This window comes from Dama dama, chromosome 31 (assembly GCF_033118175.1).
Source record: "Dama dama isolate Ldn47 chromosome 31, ASM3311817v1, whole genome shotgun sequence".
Taxonomy (NCBI): domain Eukaryota; kingdom Metazoa; phylum Chordata; class Mammalia; order Artiodactyla; family Cervidae; genus Dama; species Dama dama.
The window spans coordinates 44,297,726-44,304,236 of record NC_083711.1 but is presented as its reverse complement, the minus strand read 5'-3'; the positions used below and the strand labels follow the sequence as shown (position 1 = coordinate 44,304,236).

General features: G+C 42.8%; 1 pseudogene; it reads left to right on the top strand.

The window, feature by feature from the left end:
• The first annotated feature begins 3,992 nt into the window (after positions 1-3,992).
• On the top strand, positions 3,993-5,198 carry LOC133050164 (pleckstrin homology domain-containing family O member 1-like; annotated as a pseudogene).
• Positions 5,199-6,511: the final 1,313 nt, after the last annotated feature.

The following is a 6,511-nucleotide window of genomic DNA, read 5'->3' as shown; positions in this document are numbered from 1 at the left end:
ATCTAAATATAAAATTGTAATAAGTATTTGCATTCATGTATGATTTTGATAGACACATCATGATTTAACCATTGTCAAAAAGTTATCAATTTGATATGACAGGCATAAAATATCAAGGCAGACTGAGATCATCATTGTTTTCATATGTAAATTTGTGTCTATGAGTTTTCTAAGTATAGTCACGTATTTTTTACTAAGTTATAATTTTGTCTAATGCCTTAAATGAACTGTATCATAGAAGTTAAAAGTAGATAGAAAAAAGACAAATTTTCAAAGTACACTTGGCTGCATGAAACAGAATATTCTCTGCCTGATCTGTAATGCAAATACTTACTATTAAATGTGTTACTCTACTACACAATGTTGTGGTTGTTAGAGAAAAATCTAATAAAACAGATATCCTTTGTTAAAGGCTATCAGGAAACAAGTTGCTGTTGAATGGCATCAACTTTACTATCACACATAAATCTCATCTCCCACTCGCCAAAGCTTGCTAATGCTTTGTTCCATTAATAATAGAACATTTCTTTAATACAAAAATTTAGTCAGGAGGCATAAGAAGCATGTAATCCTTTCAAGTTAATTTATTTCAATAATGGGAACATTTTTCTCAATATATATTAGTATTTTAATTTGACCAGTCTGTGTATGGCCTGCCCAGGTGACTTAATAGGTAAAGAATCTGCCTGCAGTGCAGGAGATACGGGCAGACATGAGTTCATTCCAAGGTCAGGAAGATCCCCTGAAGGTGTAATTGGGTCCCCCCTCAAATATAATTGCACAGGTCCACTTGCACATGGATTTTTCTCAATAAATACATACTACACTATTACATGATCTGAGATTAATTCAACCTGCTAGTGCAGAACTGCAGATATAGAGGGCCACCTGTAAAGTTATACATGGATTTTTAATTGCGGGTAGGCATGTTAGCACCCCTAATCCCTGCATTGTTCAAGAATCAACTACATACAACTTTTTTAGTAAGAGAACACACACTGGGAAGAGAGAGAGGAGATGGAGAGGGAAAAGGAGACGTTATTAATAGTTTTTTTTTCCCCTTAATTTTCAACATTTTTTCTGTAGTCAGAAATGTACTGTCGGAAACTTGGTTGTTGGAGTGGTCTGATGACTAAAACATATGTATGGTCAAAACATCTTTATCAACAAAAAATTTAGATTTTGTGGTCATCCCTGCTAAAATTTGCTATTGTGGTTCTACCCCTCTACCCAAATATAGAGAGGCAGCAATATCTTCACCTGCTTCCTTGGTAGCTCAGAAGGTAAACTGCCTGCAATTCAGGAGGACCAGGTTCAATCCCTGGGTTTGGGAGATCCCCTGAAGTAGGAAATGGCAACTCACTTCAATATTCTCGTCTGGAGAATTCTTTATGGACAGAGGAGCTTAGCGGGATACAGTCCTTGGGATCAAAAAGAGTCCGACAGGGCTACGTGACTAACCCTATATGTACACATACATAGGCCTCCCTGGTGGCTGAGTCAGTAAAGAATCCACCTGCAATGCAGGAGACCCAGGGACAGAGGAGCCTGGTGACTACAGTCCATGATGTCACAAGGGTTGGACGTGACATAGTGACTGCACCACCATTCACACACACACACACACATTTATACACATACATATGTATGTATGCATTTGTGTGTGTGTGTGCATATATATAATTACTGACTATTCTGTAAAAGGGAAGAAAGGAACTGTCAGCAGCCCATGTTGCTCACAAGGTATCTGTGAATATAACCTTATTTGGAAATAGGGTGCTTGCAGGTGTAACTAAGTTAGGATGAGGTCATATTGGATTAGCATGGGCCCGAGGTCAGTACAACTGCTCAGATAAGAAGTGGAGGAGAGACACAGAGACACACAAGGAGATCATGTGACAGCAGAGGCAGAACTTGGAATGATGTAACTCTGTAAGTAAAGGAATGCCAAGAACTGTTGGTAGACACCAGAAGCTAAGAGAAAGACACTGGGAAATACTCTTGACATTCCAGAGTTTAAAAATTTGAAATTGTGATAGCCCACTGGATCATTTTTAAGGTGCTTTTAATTTTGATCCAGCATACTTAAAGGTCTTAATTTCTGTATTCCCTTTCCTGTTGTTATTTGAACCCTAATGTTCTAGACAGAGTTTAGACTCTCTTGAGAAAAAGAATTTCCAAGATTTTTACTCCCTCTTTGAAATGCTTAGGCCTGAGAAATTGTTTCTTTAGGGCAAATTTAGCCCAAGGTCCCTGTCACTGTAAAATCAACCTTAACAGCTGGCTGAAATGAAGCCGTTTTAATGTTTCTGAAGGCTGGGTCCCTGAGAACCTGGCTAAAAACAATGCTTATGCTGTGTGATTATGAATATTATGAGAATTCTGCCTGAACATTTAATTGGATAACATTTTTGAATGCCAGATTTTCTTCTGTAGTGGTGTGGTATGCCTCAAGTATTTAATTTTCATCTATTTCCCTAATCCTTTCAGGAAGATGTAGGTGAGTTTCTAATAGTTTATTCCACTCAAATTGGCTCATTTTCTTCTTTAGATAGGTTGACATACAATTTGTCTAAACCAGAGACGTTTTTGAGAGTGACGGGGCAGCAGGCATAAACCATGGCTATGCTTGGCTGAACAGACACTTAGTCACACAACATAGCAGCTTTGCTGGAACTGAAATTCTTCTTCTTAATATCTCTCTACATTGTAGCTCAGTTATACTGCTTTCTAAAATATTTTTTCCAAGTCTTATATTTAAAATCTCATATATATGGGACATACATGTATACACACATGCATATATACAAAATTTAATATCTACTAAAATCACTTACTGTTATGAAAAATCTTGTCCATCTTCACTCCCTCATGTTGCAGAATCTCAACAAGAATATAGTTTCCCAATGGACCTATTTGTAACCCAATCTGGTTTGATTTCCGTTCGTCTGTTCTCAGATTCCTTTCTCTTGGTTTGAACTCTAGAGTGGTGGGATGGCTTTGCATGCTACATTTATCGGAAGTCCTTGTACCCTGGATTCTGATTGAGTTCAGTCAGTGGAAACCATTGGGGAGAATTTGGCTGGAAAGAGAAAGAGAGGTAGAGGACTTTCCTCTCTGAAGTCCCAAATAATGCTTGCATAGCCCTTTTTGGTGGTTCAAGCTTCTATACTTCTCTGAAGACCCTCAGCTCTAGCTACAGCAAATAACTCTTCCTTCAGAGTGCCAGCTACTGTCTGATGCCTCTGCGCAGCAAGAGTTGGTTCTGGAACTATCTCATGGTATTGTGCTCTAGTAGCATGGTCTCCCTCTGGCCCATCTAGCCCTAAAGTTTATTAAAGCTTCCTGTTGTATTTATTTAACCTTTTTGTTTTTCATCTCTGCCAACAACCTTGAAACTAGTTTCTTATTTAAATTTTTTCTGTTCATGGTACTGTTTTTCTGAATATACCCAAATATACTCAGAAACAATCTATTAATAAACAAACTGTCTCATAGTTAATAGTTCTCATTGTCATGTATAGATTTCTAAAGTGGCTCTCTAGGTTCATGTTCTCAGTTATACATGCCCTGAATAATCCCCTCTCTTTGACTAAGGATGAAACTTGTGGATACAATGGAATATCACATGACGGTTTGTTTACATTAAATGGCATTTTGGAGATGTGGTTAACTTCCCGCATCAGTTGACTTTGAGTTAACCAAAACACATTACTGTGAGTGGGCTTGCTGTAGTCAGGGGAACCTTTAAAAGAGGATTTAGGATTTTATTATTATTATTTACAATAAATGCACTTAATCATTAGGCATTCATATTTTTGAGTATGTTTCAGTTGCTTAGTAAAGGTAGGATAAAAGATCACACTTTCGGAGGGTGGAGCGGCCGCAGTACCGGGGGCCTCTGCGCACCCTCCCATTGGGCAGGAGCCCCCTCGAAGCGACCTCGGCCCCCGACATGGGGCCGCCCCTCGGCGCCCGCCCGGCAGCCCGGAATGATGAAGAAGAATTCCACCAACAGGGGGCCTCAGAATGGAAACCACAGAAGGTCGGCTGGGTCCAGAAATTCTGTGGGAAAGGGATTTTCAGGGAGATTTGGAAAAACCGCTACGTGGTGCTGAAAGGGGACCCGCTCTACGTCTCCGAAAAGGAGGTAAAAGATGAGAAAAACATTCAAGAGGTGTCTGACCTGAGTGACTATGAGGAGTGTGAAGAGCTCTGGAAATCCAAGAGCAGGAGCAAGCAGAATCATAGCAAGTTCACTCTTGCCCACTCCAAACAGCCCGGGAACACGGCACCTAACCTGATCTTCCTGGCAGTGAGTCCGGAAGAGAAGGAATCATGGATCAATGCCCTCAACTCCACCATCACCCGAGCCAAGAACCGTGTCTTGGCTGAGGTCACCGTTGAGGAGGACAGCTATCTCGCTCACCCTACTAGAGACAGGGCAAAAATCCAGCACTCCCACCGCCCTCCAACTCGGGGACACCTAATGGCTGTGGCTTCAGCCTCTACCGCGGATGGGATGCTGACCTTGGACCTGATCCAGGAGGAAGACCCTTCCCCTGAGGAGCCAAGGTCGTGTGCTGAGAGCTTCCGGGTCGACCTGGATAAGTCTGTGGCCCAGCTCGCAGGCAGCCGGCGGAGAGCAGACTCAGATCGTGTCCAGCCCTCCTCGGGCCGGGCAAGCGGCCTTCCCCGACTCTGGGAAAAGCCAGACAAAGGGGCCACCTACACCCCACAGGCTCCCAAGAAGTTGACCGCCACAGAAAAAAGCCGTTGTGCCTCCCTGGAGGAGATCTTGTCTCAGCGGGACGCTGCGCCAGCCTACACCCTCCAACGACGGGCCGAGGACCCCCCCAACCCTCATCCTCCACCCCCACCGGGGCAGCTGGTAGCCAGGAAACTGGAGAAGACTCAGGAGCTGCTGGCAGAGGTTCAGGGACTGGGAGACGGGAAGCGAAAGGCCAAGGAACCCCCCTCGGTCTCCTCCCGATTCTGTCAGAACAGCTGCTGCTGGAGACGGAACGGCTGCTGGGAGAGGCATCATCGAGTTGGAGCCAGGCGAAGAGGGCGCTGCAGGGGGTCAGGGAGCTGAGGGACCTGTACAGATGGGCCTGCAGACCCCCGACTCCCACCTCAGACAGACCACCCAGCACAGTCACTACCGGAAGAGCCTGATGTGAAGGCCAGTGCCAGAGTCTGGAACTGGTGGGGGTGGACAGATTCTGATCTCCAAGTATTGCAGGATAAAAGCATTTTTATTTACCTCAGTCAAAAAAGAAAACAAAAATACAATAAAAAAAAAATCACACTTTTGATATTTATAAATGAAATTTATTCTGATACAGACAGTCTTGATTTTGGTATTCCAATATCAGTCATTTTATGTGGGCACTCACCCCAGGGATTTCAGAAGAAACTTATTGAAGACAGGACTGTGGTATATTTATAATTTCCGCTATATTAGCTTGACTGGTTCTGTAAGAAGGGCAATACTCTTCTTTTAGAATCCAACTCCTACACACCGTGCTTGGTCACCTGGACCTTCATTGCATCTTTCAAATTAGTGTTTAATATTCAGTTATCAGAAAGCTACACAGTCGCTGCAGCTCTAGGTGCTACATGAGAGTATGTACACCTGGATTTTTCTTTCTCACAAAGTCTTCCACCCCTCTCTTCCCATCTTGGAAATCAAATCTCCAGCCAGCAGTCAGAATATTCTCACTTTTCCTTACCACACAAAAGCCCACACTATTTGGCCTTTTTATCTCAATTGGCCTCTGAAAATCCAGATAAAAAATAAGTGTACATGTTGAGCTCTCATAATTTAAAAACTGCATTTCATGTATGTATTTCTTTTTCAATTTATGTTTGTCTAGACTCTCTTTCTGGCATCCAGTCCCATCACTTCATGGCAAATAGATGGGAAAACAGTGGAAACAGCGGCAGACTTTATTTTTGGGGGCTCCAAAATCACTGCATGTGGTGACTGCAGCTGTGAAATTAAAAGATGCTTACTCCTTGGAAGAAAAGTTATGACCAACCTAGACAGCATATTAAAAAGCAGAGACATTATTTTGCCAACAAAGATCTGTCTCATCAAGGCTATGGTTTTTCCAGGAGTCATGTATGGATGTGGGAGTTGGACTATAAAGAAAGTTGAGTGCCGAAGAATTGATGCTTTTCAACTGTGGTGTTGGAAAAGACTCTTGAGAGACCCTTGGACAGCAAGGAGATCCAACCAGTCCATTCTCAAGCAAATCAGTCCTGAGTGTTCATTGGAAGGACTGATGCTGAAGCTGAAGCTCCAATACTTTGGCCACCTGATGCAAAGAACTGACTCATTTGAAAAGACCCTGATGGTGGGAAATATTGAAGGCAGGAGGAGAAGGGGACAACAGAGGATGAGACGGTTGGATGGCATCACTGACTCAATGGACATGGGTTTGAGTAAACTCTGGGAGTTGGTGATGGACAGTGGGCCTGGCATGCTGTAGTCCATGGGGTGGCA